Source organism: Crocuta crocuta, unplaced genomic scaffold (assembly GCF_008692635.1).
Source record: "Crocuta crocuta isolate KB4526 unplaced genomic scaffold, BGI_CrCroc_1.0 scaffold503, whole genome shotgun sequence".
Lineage (NCBI taxonomy): Eukaryota > Metazoa > Chordata > Mammalia > Carnivora > Hyaenidae > Crocuta > Crocuta crocuta.
The window spans coordinates 394,863-409,795 of NW_027527143.1; the positions used below are offsets into that span (position 1 = coordinate 394,863).

Genomic DNA, 14,933 nt, shown 5'->3' on the forward strand with positions numbered 1-14,933 from the left:
GGAAACGTGACAAACCCGAGCATCTAGGTGAGCTGCGAGGCATTGGGCCAAGTGCTCTTACCCACCTGGAAGAGAGATTTGTCAGCAGAAAAAAGGAAGGAACGGAGAGAGAAAATGAAAGAAAATAATTTGATTTACCTCTAGTCATGGAGTTGTCTTTTTTCACCCATCATGTTTCCAATCTATGGCCTTAATGACCAGATGTTTTTATTACATTGAAAGACATCTTGGTCTGGTTATTTCCTTGGACTTAGTGATCAGCCTGATGGACTGGAGCATGGCCATAGCCACTGGCCTGCCCTGGGTACTCACCCTCTGCCTCACTGTCTACACAGGACTCCCAAGGTATAACCTGACAAAAAGCAAAGGAGGCCAGAATGATGTGGACATGGAAGACCCCACCCTGGGGTCTGGGGTCCATTCCTTCCCATTGTGTTTGCTAAAGTGTTTTCTACAAAATACTCATTGTAAAAGGTGTTCCACAAAAGGAAGACTTCAGAGAGCTTATGAGCCTGTACAGAGCAGCAAACCAGTGCAAAGGGTAACAAAAGCACCTTGGCGGAAATACAAAGTGGGGATTTAGAGAGGGGAGGACTTAGATTCCCTGCAGTCTAAGAAAGGCCTTCACAGAAGAGGGAGCTTTGAGAAGAGCTTTGAGAATGTCTGGATTTCAAAAGATTAAGATGGGCATTTAGGGAGGGTGCTGAAGGCATAGAGGCATGTGGAAGCAAATGGCCCCGTGTGGATGGGATATGGAGGCATGCTCGCAGGCCACCTTGAGACACTTGGCTGATTCTTGGACAGTGGGCATCCCCTGAAGGTTTCTGGGTAAAGGAATGATCTGATGAGAGCCCTGCTTAAGAAATGTTCGGAATCTGTGACGTCTGTGTCCAGGATATGGTAGAGTAAGTACAGGGGAAGCAGGCGTGCCAAGTGACATTAGAAGTCAAGGGGAATCGTAGTGAGACCCTTAGTTAGGGGGGAAGTAGAGACACTGAGGATCCATTAGTGGCATCCCACGGCCAGCAGTCCCCATGGTTGGTCCCCTGCCTGTCTCTCCCATCCAGCATCTCAGCATCCTATGTCTCTCCCAAGTTCCTTTGAGTTCCTTAAACATGTCATGCTCTCTTACCCAAACCTTTGCATTTTCTGCCCCATTTGCTTAAAATAATGATGAACGTGATGATGATGATGATGGTGGTGGTGGCGGCGGCTGACACTTGCGTAGTGCTTACTGTATACCTGTCACCATTTTAAGTGTTTTCTCTTCCAGAAGAACCCTCATTTTTGGGGGCTGATTCTATGCTTTCTCTCCTCTTCTACTGAGGACTGGCACCCATGCTAGGGAGTACTAAGTTGAGGTTGTAGGTCAGGGGGTCTAGCCATGCTAGTATTTTTGAGGCATACACTTAACTGTAACTGAATTTTATTAGAAAGTTAAAAGCTAGCTACTCTGTATTTTGGGATATATGTTTTTGGGTCTTCCCATTTTCAGAAAAATCACAACTCTGCTAAAAATGGCAAGAATATTTTCTCACCATATTGTGAATACCTAAATGCAATGTTATTTTCCTTTCACCTTTGTCTGTATCCACAGCATATAAAACAGTTCTTGGGGGCCACCTGCATGGCTCAAGTCAGTTAAGCATCTGACTTCAGCTCAGGTCATGATCTCACAGTTCATGGGTTCCAGCCCCACGTCGGGCTTAGTGCTGACAGCTCAGAGCCTGGATCCTGCTTCAGATTCTGTCTCCCTCTCTCTCTGCCCCTCCCACGCTCCTACCCCATCTCTCTCTGTCACTCAAAAGTGAATAAACATTAAAACAGTTCTTGGCACATAGTAAGAACATGATCTACATCTATTGAATGCTTGAAAAACTGAGTGAGTGAAGAGAATAAATTAATGATATTTCAATAGAGTATGCTGTGGTCCCAGGTCAGCTCCTAACCCTTAGTTTCTCTCCTCATCAAACCCACCAAGACCCCAGCCATCCAGGTCTTTATTCCTATGGTCTTCTTGGAGGGTCACAGAGAACATGGCAGGACACATATAGTGCCTTCCTATCCCTGGCCCTCCATTGTCCAGGATCCAGTGGGACAGGTGGAATGGTCTAAGGGCTCTGACTGTGGGAGTGTAAGAGAGAAAGAGCAGGGCTTGACACTTGTGACCAGCTCTTGTGGGTGAAAGTAATTCTCAGATGCTCTCATGGAGACTTGAACTCGGGGAACACAGCCTCTGCTGTCCTGGGTTTTGTGGGTGAAGACCTGAAGGTCAGCTGTCCTCTTAAAAACCCCAGAGGTTCAGATTTCAAATTCCCTACCAAGTGATACTAAAAGGTGTGAGTAAGCTTGGCTGAGGACACTGGGGGTGGAAGACAAAGTGTGACCATGTAGTTGAAGAGATGAGAGGGGCTTAGAGAAGGCACCAAGGTGTGGGGGGAAGAGAAGCCCTTGACTCTTTGATCAGCTTCCTGCAAAAACCAGCCAAGTGATGGATGTGCATCCTTCTGTGAATATGAAGATTGTAACCCAGAGGGAGACAATTTTGCTCATATATATTTATTTTTCTTCCCCAGTTAGAGTTAGAACTGGAAGAAACCTGAAAAGACCATTTCATTTCCAGTGCTGGATGGGGAGAAACATCACTTGGATGTAACAGTTACGAAAAGGTTAGTGAATTCAAAGGGATGCTCATTTACATGGGGAAGACAGATATAAGTGTTAACCTGGCATTAATTCACCTGTTATTCTAGTAGAATGGAAAATAGCGAATAAAGAATCACATTCAGAGAAAACCAGTTTTAATATTTTTGAAAAATATCCTCCCTAACTTGTATGTGTGGTGTGTGTGTGTGTGTGTGTGTGTATTTGTTATTCTATTTTTGAGTAGAATTTTCCTTAAGAATGGAAATAATTCCCATTTTTTAAGTTTATTTTTCTTGAGAGAGGGGGAGAGAGAGAAAGTAGAGTGAGTGGGAGAGAGAGGATGAAGGGAGAGAGGCAGAGAGAGAAATGGAGAAAGAGAGAATTCCAGAAGGCTCCACACTGTCAGCACAGAGCCCAACATGGGGCCCAAATCCACAAACCATTGAGATCATGACCAAATCAAGATTGGATACTTGACTGACTGAGCCACCCGGGTGCCCCATAATTTTCCATTTTAAAAAGGGAATCATGTATGCTATTTTACAACAAAAGTGAATATAGAGTTTGTGTATCTGAAGCTTATGACATTTGGAGGTATTCTTTAAGAGAATATTTCAAAATGACAGAAACAAACATATGTACAAGGCCTTGGAAGGGGCTGTGCAAGTGAGGGTCCTAAAGTTGAAACTCTGAGTAAATCCCCCATATTGTGCCCTGGTTTGTTCGTCTCTTTCCCCACTTGACAATACATGGTAAACATCCATGAATTTCTTTACTCTCTCAGGTCCACAGGGAGGTTGCTGAGAATAGCTCATTTTTGTAAGCACACATTATGTACCTCGTGTGTGCCTGGCACTGGGCCTACAGTGAGAGAAAGTTAGGTCCATTCCACATCCTGTCTGATCCATATCCGCTGTCATCAGTAAAGGAATCCCAGCAAATGGGCAACTCAGCCTCTTGGCTGGCAGCTCTGAATGGCCTGTGTACCATTCAGTTACTTCACAGGATTCTTTCTAAAAGTGGGTTCTGTGAGGAGGGCCACCCACCACATTCTCACTGAGAATCCATCCCAATAGTTCATCCTGCCAATTTATTTCAAGTCAAACTCTCCACACTGCATCTCAGGGAGGTAAGCTGTGCCACCCACTGCCACTTCCCACAGTCACATTGCCTTTTTTGGCCTGAGCACATGTTCTGAGAGCCTTTGTTCTCACAACATGGATGATGGAGCATAGGTCAAGACCTATCAAAAATAGATGTTATTATGTCAGTGATATACATAATGTAGCTCCAAAAATGAGGAAAGTGGATTTGAAGACTCTAATTAAGTAGAATTCAAATGTTGTTTAAAGTTAATCACTATAGCTTCAGTTTGAATCTTTAAAGCTTCGAATTAGAAGCCATTTAATCCTTTTCTGCTGTATTTGAAATGTACAGTATCAGGCAAAGGGAGTGCTACCCCGGCCAAGTGGAATGGCAGAACAGAGCAGATGTCAAAAGTGTTTTCTATTTTAATACATTAACTCTAATGCTTTAAAAGCCAATATTGGGTAACCCTCATTTAAGCACACGTGAGTATATATCTAAATTATTATGAAGTAGTATTTATTAATGTTTTTGCATTCATTTTTTTAATGCTACAAAAGTGGGTGACTCTTTCTTAGTAACTGCCCAGTGCTTTATAGCCTACTGTGCAGGATTCCTCGGTCCACATTCTCTGCAGCCCTTGACTAACAGAATATTCCAAAGGAAGTCTCAGGGGACCTCTTTCATGGGCACTATTCAAACTACTGTATGATGAGAACTTACCTCATTTTTAAATCTACCTCCAGTAGATTCTCATCTGTTCTCAGTGATTAGTTCAGATTTTAATGGGAAATTGTTGGCCAACACATTAGGGGACAGTATTAAAAAAATAGTATTTTCACTTAGTGGAATATTATGTGGCCATGAAAAAGAGAAGTACCAATGTCAAAAAAAATCTCTAAAATTATAAAATGAAGAAAAGCAAGGCACTGAACATAACATGCCACTATTTTGGGGGGGGAAGTGGGAATAAATATGTTTGTATGTACATATACATATGTATATGTATATGAAGGATGCATAAGAAAATAGAAAATTGAGTGACTAAGACTCAGGGCAGGTGGGAGACTTCTCATTCTATATCTTTAAAATTTTTGACCCATGTGACTGTATTAACTATTTAAAACTTAAGTTAAAAATAAAAGTATAATCAATCATGGTCTATTGAAAACCTACTTTTTTTTTAATGCTAGAATTCAAATCTAGCTTCTGGGCCTAAGAGTCAGGTGCTTCTATATGCCCTGTGTGCCTTTCCTTAGAAAAACTGACCATGGGGCAACATTCTATCTTGATTTCTCACTACAAATATTGGCTTTAAGACGTTTCTTTCTGGTAGCAAATTAACATGAAGGGTTATACACATTGTAACAAGCACAATGTCTAGATCCTTGAATAAAGGACCTCTGTTTTCTGGATCATTGATTCAGTTTTCCCTGGAGGGGGGAAGATAGTCACTGAAAGCTTTGCAGGAAGTCCAGCCAGATCCCAAACCACCTTTCTGAATTACTGTAATGATTGCCAGCCCCGCTTTGTCCCTGGAGTGACAGGGACCAGAGTAGCACTCAGGAAGTTACTCTGTGACTTCCTCTAGCAGGGGGCTGAGGAGTAACACAGCCTGAACTTGTGAATATGGCTGGTGAGTCCTTCTGGGCAGAAATCTTTGTCCTCTGGAGGAGGCAGGGCATGAGGACACATAATTGCAGCAGCTCACTTAGCCCTGATGCCAAGCAAAATAGTTCCAAAATGCAAATCTCCATCCAGCAGATGCAAATGATAAACTCTTTTTTTTTTTTCAAATCTGAGATCATTGATACTGTTAACATCCTTACAAAAAAAAAAATCAAAACAAGAATGCAACCATCTTTATTAGTTAACAGTCTCATTGGGGATAAATCAAAGAGCTTTATAATTGTTCCTTTTCTGTTTCATGGATATAGCACTGAAGTTTTGTTCTCACAACATCTTACCAACCTAAAATAAATAGCAAATGATGACCTCGTCAATGGAAAATAAAAGGCATTCCAGTTCATCAATAACTGGACAGTGATAAAAATAGGCACTCAGAAGCCACAGCTAAAATGTACCCTCAAAGGTCTATGTTTGTGGGAGGAAATGGATTCTTTGGCTACTGTCTAAAAACTCCTCAGAGGCTGCTGTTCTCTAAGCATCCCCCCTCAGACCTCAGCCTCTTCTAAATGTTCCTTATTTCAATGCATCTCGGCATTGCTGAGAGGCTCGATCATGATGCTTTTGTTGGGCAATGTACCAAAGCCCCTGTGTCCTCCTCCCAACATCCCACCATCAGCTGCTGACCAAGACATCTGACCCCGCAGATGTTGACATAACTGTAGAAACCGAAGCTCATTGTGGTTCGTTGCTTGTCATTTCTTTCAGTGAAAATTTAAACACCAGTCCTGAAAATTTGAAGTTGAGAGGGCTGAAGATGAAGGCAATGCCTTAGGGGAGAAAAAGAAGATTAAATTGAAAGCGGGGGGGAAGAAAAAAAAGAGAAGCTCCAATATTCGGCTTAACAGGAGCATCAAGCTTCCATTTGAATCCCAGCTGCTTCTTGAACAAAGCAGTTTCTTTACTTCACACACCTCATTTGTAAAAGAGGATAAAAGTCATTCATTTTCACAAGGAGTTTGTGAGGATTAAATGAGCTAATCAATGCCTGTAAAGCACAGACACATGGCATGGTACCGAACACATTTTTGAAAATTGAAGGCAACTATGAATATGGGGAACTTGGGGACGAAGAAAACTATAAAGCTTGCCTTGGGAGATGCCCAGGTTAGATCAGGGGTGGGATCACATTTTATTTTTCCCAAGTGCAGGCCTGGAAGCCAAATGGAAAAGTCAGCAGGAAGATGATGATGCCTCTCTCATCCCATCCCAGTAGTTCTGGAGAAGGGTGTCCCTACCACACAGGCTGTGACTCGTGTGGGGTCCCCACCCCCACCCAACAACAGGAGCCTGCCTTGTCTCTCTGCAGCTCACTGCCATGCTGTCATCCAGGTTATTCCTGAGGTGATTTGTATCCAATGCCACTGTAATTGACACAGTTAACATACCATAAAATCCAAGGTCACATAAAGGTAAAGATGGGCTAAAGAATCTATTATGTTGAGAAACGAATACAAGTAAATCATCTTGATAAAAAAAAAAACCAGTTATAGGAAAACACATAAACTCAAGCAACACATCACTTTTTTATGTGATTTGATGGCTTGCTTCCCTTCCTTATGGTACACAGGCCTTCCCTCGTCTGAGGCAGGGACCCTCTTTTGTTATCTTCTATAACAACAATGACATGAGCTGTTCCTGGCAACTCTGTAGGTGCTCATAATATGTATAATGAGAAGAAGGATATATTTCAGTTAAATAATTTCTTAAAAGGCACTTCAGGGCAGGAGATTATTGCTATCCATTTTATGGGCTGCAGATTTCTTCCCATAGAAAAAGTAAAGCCTGACCTTAATGATGTGGTTGAGAATGGGTTTCTTGTCCTCGCTCGTGTGTGAACAGGCACTGGACCAGAAAGGGAAAAGGTTCTCTCCGGACTTGTGAAGGTCTGCTAAGAAAAACTTGGCAGTAATTTGGAGATCACTGGTTTTTCTTTAAGTACTTTGTGTGTTGAGCCCTCCACCTCTCCTGGAGCTCATGTGACTAATGCCCTGTAGGAAACACCAAATTTGGGTCCACAGAACGCGGAACCACAGTGTCGGGGTAAATAAGACAGGGCTCTGGGTTGCATATCAGCTCACACAGGGTTCACCTGCCTGTGAGCTACCTTACATTGTCTGAATTACCTAGAATAGTCCAGAGTAGGAGACAATCATCCAGGTAACGGTCTTTTTTTTTTAATTAAAAAAAGTTTTTTTAATGTTTTATTTATTTCTGAGAGAGAGAGTGAGACAGTGTGAACAGGGAAGGGTCAGAGAAAGAGGGAGACACAATCTGAAACAGGATCTAGGGTCTGAGCTAGCTGTCAGCACAGAGTCTGACACGGGGCTCAAACCCACAAACCGTGAGATTATGACCTGAGCTGAAGTCAGACGCTTAACCGACTGAGCCACACAGGCGCCCCAGGTAGCAGTCTTTCTCTTGTGTCAGATGACTCTGTCTGCTCCAGAATTCCTTTCAACGCCAACTTCTCAGGATCCCCTGTAGGTAACAGTCCTTTTTGTTTATAAATAGCAAATGTAGAGAATATTATCTTATTAGTCTTTCTTATATCATATCTTATTATGAGATATATCTATAGGTCTATAATTATCTAAATAAATATATTACAAATACAGAGATATAAAGACAAATATATGGATATAAATACATACATAGATACATGTTAATATAGAAATATCTATATGTTAATATAGAAATAAATATGTAATATATGATGTATCTATGTATATATTATATGATAAATTGGTATATCTGTATTATACATGGTAGATAGCGTATAGATTATCTAATTATGTCTATATTATTTTCTCATCTTATTATTAGTCTTTCATTGTACACCAAGTGCTTTCCCATGTATTTGTGAAAGACTGTAGAAGCATAATATAGTCTGCTTTCTTGTTGCTCCTAATATTCATGGGCACAGCCACCATTTAAAGGTGTCCAAAGGATCTTGTAGTTCATTTAATAAGCTATTTTAAGTTAATGCAATACAGAGTTAAGAAGACCAATGTAACAGATCCTAGTTCATCTCTGGTCAGCCATGCCCCAGAAAGACAGCAACTTCATAAATAAATACGTCATACCAGCATGAGTTCTGCCCACTTACTCCAGCATTGCAAGGCTGCGTCAGCATTTTGGCTTCACACAGCACGTTTTGGTGACTAGCTTGCAGTGTTCAGATTTGTGGGCTCCTTTTAAGGCCATTGTCTTGTACAATCTCCCTGACTCCAGACTTCCACTTTATGGGGGGAATGGGAGAGGACTTTGGATAAAAGGTCTCTGGTCCTGGAGTAGCCACTTCATTTCATCTTTCCAAATAGTTGGGGATCCATTGTTATTGTTGGCTTTTCACTTCTTTACGACTTTGTGTTCCAGGGCCTAGGGATGACTTTGACAGCAGGAACTTAGGATTCTTCTTTCTTTGTTAGGAACGTAGGTGAGGATAAATAAGAAGCAGGGCAGTTTTCTCTGTGTGGCCAGACATCTGACAAATTCTCTCTCTGCGCATTTGCATTTGTATAGGAGTGTTCTTAAAAGTGTAATGTTTTTTAGGGGAGACAGAGTCCATGGTCCATCATAGAGCTATTTTTTTTTTTACATGAAAGGCCTTAGCCAAATTTGGTGCAGGATCTCTAATTTTGAGGAGAAGCATTGCTGGAAATTTTCTAGCAGGAAAAAAGTATTAGTTCTCCTTCTTCCATCTTACTGAGCATGTCTCCTTGTTTTTTTGGTTTTTTTTTCATGGCTCTTAAAGAGCCACAAAATTTTTCTTAGCTTGAACAAAGAATCATGCCTTCCAGCACAATTTAGACAAGGGAGGCACTATCTGGAGGGAAGATGGCATATGTGGCTCAGACCTCAACCCCTACTAACCACTGTAGAAGGGCTTTGCATGGGGAGGTAGCAGCAACCCCAGGAAAGGGAATTTAAGTTTGCCTAAGTTCTTATTTGTTGCAACAGTGCTGTGCCTTCATTTAAGAAAAAGATGACAAAAAAGCAGAAGACAAAAACTGATGTCGCAAACATGTAAGCAAATACTGTGTTACCCCTGTATTTTTCATTTTGCAAAAGAATTTGGCCTCAGGGTACCTTACAGCACAATGAAAACTACATTCAATTTTTGAAACCTGTTTCACACACAACGTAATCAGAAAAATGCCCAAAGCTTCAAATATATATATGTTATATATGTATGTTTTATGTATATATTCATTTTTGGGATTTTCATTTTTTATGCAAACATTGCATGTTAGCATTATTACAAATATTTAAATAACACATTGTTTACCTACCCTAAAACTGTATTGCGTGAGCAAGGCAGAAAGATGTCCCATGGTCCAGTATGATGGACCTCCTGACATTAGGCAAAAAAAATCTACTTAACCTCTAGACCGTGATTGACATACTGGATGTATCCGTGATGAGCATTAGCACTCTGTTAGCCATGTCCTCATATGCACGTGGTATTGATCTGCTTGGGTTCCAGCTCACTAACCCCAGCTGCTCCCAGCATCAGGGCAAACATGCTGAATAAGCAAAGGAAAGAGGGGACAGACCTAGGGGGCCAGTCCTTTCCTCTTCACTAGATGAGCTTTTGTGACTCTCCACCCACAGCAACAAAAACACTGTGGTGCAAGCCTGTCTGCAGGAGGATATTGAAAAGGTGAAAGCTTGATACATTTAGGGGCAGACTGGGGGCTCATAGTATCAGAGCCTGATACAGGCCCCCCCATTTATCTGTGGCCCCTCATCTTGCTCCGGGATCCTAGGGGGAGTTCACTTGCCTTTGTTCTTCCATAGTCAGAAACTGATGGAAGGTGCGTGTTCTAAGGACTTCCTTGTGTTGTTGTTCTGCCATTTCCCTACTGGTGTCTCAGTTTCCTCATCTGTAAAATGGATCGTATCTCCCTCTCTGAGCTGTTGTGATGATGAAATGAGATAATGACTGGGAAGTGCTTAGTATAATGCCTGGTAAAAGGTGACCATTTTTAAAATGGTCCTGTTGCTGCTGCTATCGTTGGTCTCTCTGGGCTGATGATGTAAGTAAAACTACATCTGGAGCTGATGGGGACACCCAAGAATGGAGAAAATAAGACCTGCTTAGACATCTTTGCTGATTTGTCTCAGTTTTTCTGCAAAAGGGTAGAAGAACTTGGAGACTCCCTTCCAACTAGACTTGGAAGCCTCCCAGGGCCAGAGTATCCATTGGTTCTTTGAAGGCCCTGCATTTGCAATCTGCCATGTTAGGCTTTACTGTTTTCTGTCCCGCAAATTGAAAAAGAAAAATGTTTTAAGCCGGACATTTGGTCTTTGAGCAGTTTTATGTAAGACTGTGTTATGTGCGGGGGGCGGGGGGGATACACAGATATGTATTCCCAAGCAATTAAATTGCTTGTGAAAAATGGCTATAAGCAAACCTAGAAATGCAATGTATTTTCCCATTTAAAATGGGGAACTGATTTTGATTCAACATTGCAAGTACTGCATTGTTGTCCAGTTATGGATAATACTAGAAACATGCATATAAAAATAGAGCCAACATTTTTTGGATGATTACTATATATATAGATAGATAGATAGATATCCTCTCTAAATATGAAAGTTTTCTTTCCCTCCAAGTAGTTAAGTGTGTAGAGATGCTGAGATAGAGGAGTTTCACGTCTAATTGATGTGACAGTCTCTATCTCAAGAGGCATTTAATGCTGTAATAGATTAAGAGCACATTTCTTTCAATGTTCACAGTAGATCCAACAACTGGCTTTCTTTGACCTCCTTAAAAAAATGCATGGCATCCAAAGCTAAAGTCCTGAAGACCAAAGGCTGGTGTGGATGCCTTGTTTTGTAACAAGGCATGAAAACAATTCTCCTCATGCTCTTAGCTGTGATTCCTGCCTCTGCTCAGGGTAGTTATTTAGCTCTTTCTATCAGAGGTTAGAGTGGGGGATGTTTCTCTTCTACCAGCTGTGTCTCTGGGTTTCATGCCTTTACCCTATTTCTCTTGTCACTTAGAACCCCTCCAGTCTACCCCATTCTCTGTGGCCCAAAGTCATTTGGAATCCATGGTTCAACCTCCCAGCAGCAGGAGAGACTTGGGAGGTTATAGCCTCCTGATGCTCCTTTAACTGGGCATCAGATCCAGAGTTTCCTAATAAGGTTGTGCTCTGAGGGCCATAGAGATATTTGGATTTGTGGTGGTGTTTTGGGTCATCTTCAGTGACAGAAGGTAATGGGTGCCCAGGATGCTCCCACAGTGCATGGACAGTCCACACAATGAAGGACCCTCCCAATGCCAAGAGCATCCCCATTGCTTCTAGACTCTTCTAGACTCTAAGTTACTCCTCTTTCAGTCATGGGGCTCTCTTTCCTATCTAAGACTGACCTGTAAGGTTACTGGTCCTTCTTTTTAGAAGGTGCCCCTCAGCCCCATTTCTGTCAGAGGCCAAGGGTGAGCTCTCTGCATGGTAGCATTGACTGTGTGTGTAATCCCAGCATCCAATTTGGGCAAAATCCAACTATAACTCATGACTTCTTGCTGACGACATTATTCATGGGCACAGCATAAAAACAGGACTGAGGACGAATATCTATTTTATCTGTGCCTCAAGACCCTCTTGCTGATGCTGTTCCCTCTGTCCCCTCATCTCTCACCTGTGGCCCCAGCCCCACTACTTGACCAGCTGCTTTCCCCTTCTCCCTGTTTGCCTTGTTGGTGTGGTACCCTCTCTCTCTCCCTGTGGAGACTTTTTCTGCCTAGACTCCAAATCTACTATTGTGTGTTTGGATGTGAAGTGCTCCCCTAATGTGGTTATCAGTGATGGCAGAATTACAGATGGTTTTTATTTTCTCCTAGTTACATGATTCTAATTTTTTTTTAACAATAGGCACACTTAGTCTTATACACTCTCCCCTTTGTCTTTTTTATTTAATTATATAAGGAATATATGAATACATTTTTATTACTGGGAAAAATCAAACAACACAGCAGTATTTAGAGTAGAAGGCAGCCATCTTCCTTCCTCCAACCCCCACTCAGTTTTTCCTCTCCAGAGTTTGTTATCAGTTTGGTGTGTATTATTTTAGAACTTTTCTGTGCACTTACCTATTAATATATGCATACATCAGTTATAAACAAGAAAAAAAGGAAGGTTAACAAATGGTTATTTCTGGGCAGCTTTGTGGTCCACCATCTTGGTTAGTCTCCATCATATTCTGTCTATCATGAGATTCCTTTTCAAGTGCTTACTCTGCCTTCGCAGGGCCCATTTGCCCTCCATGGAACTGCTCTGTTGACCAGCCTCCATCCTTCTTCAAAGCCACTGCTTCTCCCTAAATTCTTCTTAGATTTTCACAAATTCACAACACTGCTATATCAGCCCATTTGAGTAACCTTTTCGTGTTTATGTCACTACCAGTTTCCTTTCTAAGGAAGGGGTCAGGAGTCAGGTGTTAAAATAATAGACAATAACATACAGGTGACCACCATCTTCCTCTGAGTGTCTCAGAATTATACATCATATATACTTAAAACAATTTGCATTTTATCGTATATTCTCTGTAGGGTGACAGTTCAATCTTAGGAAGTCTTAGGGGAGATGAAAGGCATTTTTACCACTTATTAGAATTTACAAATAATAAAACTATATGGTCAATTTTTCATCCGCAGGGCAGGCTTTGTCCCCTTAGACACGTAGTTGAACGCCTGATATGTGGAAAAATCCAACTGAGAAGCAACAGCTAAAAATAGAATCCAGAAAAGCAATGAGTCATGGCCTAAATGAACAAATACATTAAACAATATATTAAATAGAACAAACTCACCAAAGAAGCATTGAGGCTGGCTTAAGGTAATCTTCCCCATCTTAGAATGAGGATGTTAGAGAGCTCAGGGATATAGGGGATCAAGAACACTTTTTAGGTAACTTTATTATATGTAGTTTTTTTCCTCTTAAAGATGTGATCTGCTCCCCTGCCCTCAAACACACACCCTTATTTTAGTCCTAAAATAAAGATTGATTCAAACTGATTTTTTTTTTTTATTCCTTAAATGGCTGTAAACCTATCTCAGAAACGGATAAACAATGTGGCTCTATAGGCTTAGCAGGACAGTAACATCTATGCTAATCCCTGATCAGCCAGGTGCTTGCCCCCTGGATGACCTTAAAGTGAGACCAACCTCCCTGCTCTTCCTATTCTCCAGTTGCTTCCCGAGATAGAAACATTAGCATGCTCCTCTGCCCTCCTGGGCTGTGAGGTAGGCTAACAAATGAAAACATGGGAAAGTCTTTTGCAAAAAGGAAACCCATGGTGACACAGGCATGATTGAAAGAGACCAGTCAGCTCAGACAGGAAACCCTAAATCCCGACTCTGGCTCCATCCCCAGTCACAACGCAATTACCCCAAGCTGGGTATCAAGCACTGTGCTTACAGCTGGAGGGAAAACAAAGATCAAACAAACAAGGCAGATGTGACTAAACCACGTAATAAATCAGACAACAGTACTGGGAAATAATTAGTGTCACCACCAAGTGCCACAGAATATAATTTCTGCACTTGGAGCTTAAAATATGTCCTGTGCTAGATTTCCCACCGCCCCCGCCCGTGTTCCTTCTCAGGGTTGCAGCTCTTGCTCTTGAGGTAGCATTTGTTTCTAGCCCGCTTGGTATTAATATCCAACAATTCATGAACATGTAATGATCCTCCTCTGTTATTTTTTAACATCTTTGAGATGTAATGTGTACATCATACATTCACCCATTTACATTATACAATTCAATTTTTGGTATATATTTAGTTGGTATATTCACAGAGTTGTGAAGCTATCACCACAATCAATTTTGGAAACACTATATACCCTTTAATCCCCAATCTTCCCAGCCCAGGCAACCCCTCATCTAATTTCTGTCTCTGTGGATTTGCCTCCTTTGAACATTTCATATAATTGGAGCCACACAATATATTCATCCATGTTATAGCATGTACCATATTTCATCACTTTTTATAGCTGAATAATATTCCTTTGCATAGATATACCATATTTTATTTTTTCATTCATTAGGTGATGGGCATTTAGATTAATTTCACTCTGGGGCTGTGACTGATAGTGCTGCTATAAACATTAACGTGCAAGTTATTGTGTAGGTACATAGATTCATTTCTCTTGGGTATATAGCTAGGGGTAGAAATGGTGGTCAAATAGTAACTCTTTATTTCATGTTTTGAGGAATTGTTAGATGACTTTTCAAAGTGGCTGCATCATTTTACACTCCTATCAGCTGTATAGGAGGGTTCTGGTTTCTCCACATTCTTGGCAACAATTGTTATTATCTGACATTTTGATTCAAGCCATCCTAGCGGGTGCTAAGTAGTATCTTGAGGTCTTGACTTAAATTTCCCTGATGGCTAAGGATGTTGAGCATCTTTTCATGTGCTTAAAGGCCATATGTACATATTCTTTGGAAAAATATCTATTCACATCCTTAGCCCATTTTCTAACTGGGCTGTTTATCTTTTT

General features: G+C 41.3%; 1 long non-coding RNA gene across 1 annotated transcript in view; it reads left to right on the top strand.

Annotated features, from left to right (window-relative positions):
* The first annotated feature begins 2,631 nt into the window (after positions 1-2,631).
* The window catches only part of LOC144228227 (uncharacterized), a 116,112-nt gene continuing 103,810 nt past the window's right edge, over positions 2,632-14,933 (top strand). The window contains exon 1 of the long non-coding RNA XR_013334151.1: positions 2,632-2,669. This is a non-coding gene — a long non-coding RNA (uncharacterized LOC144228227). The remainder of the gene's footprint in view (positions 2,670-14,933) is intronic.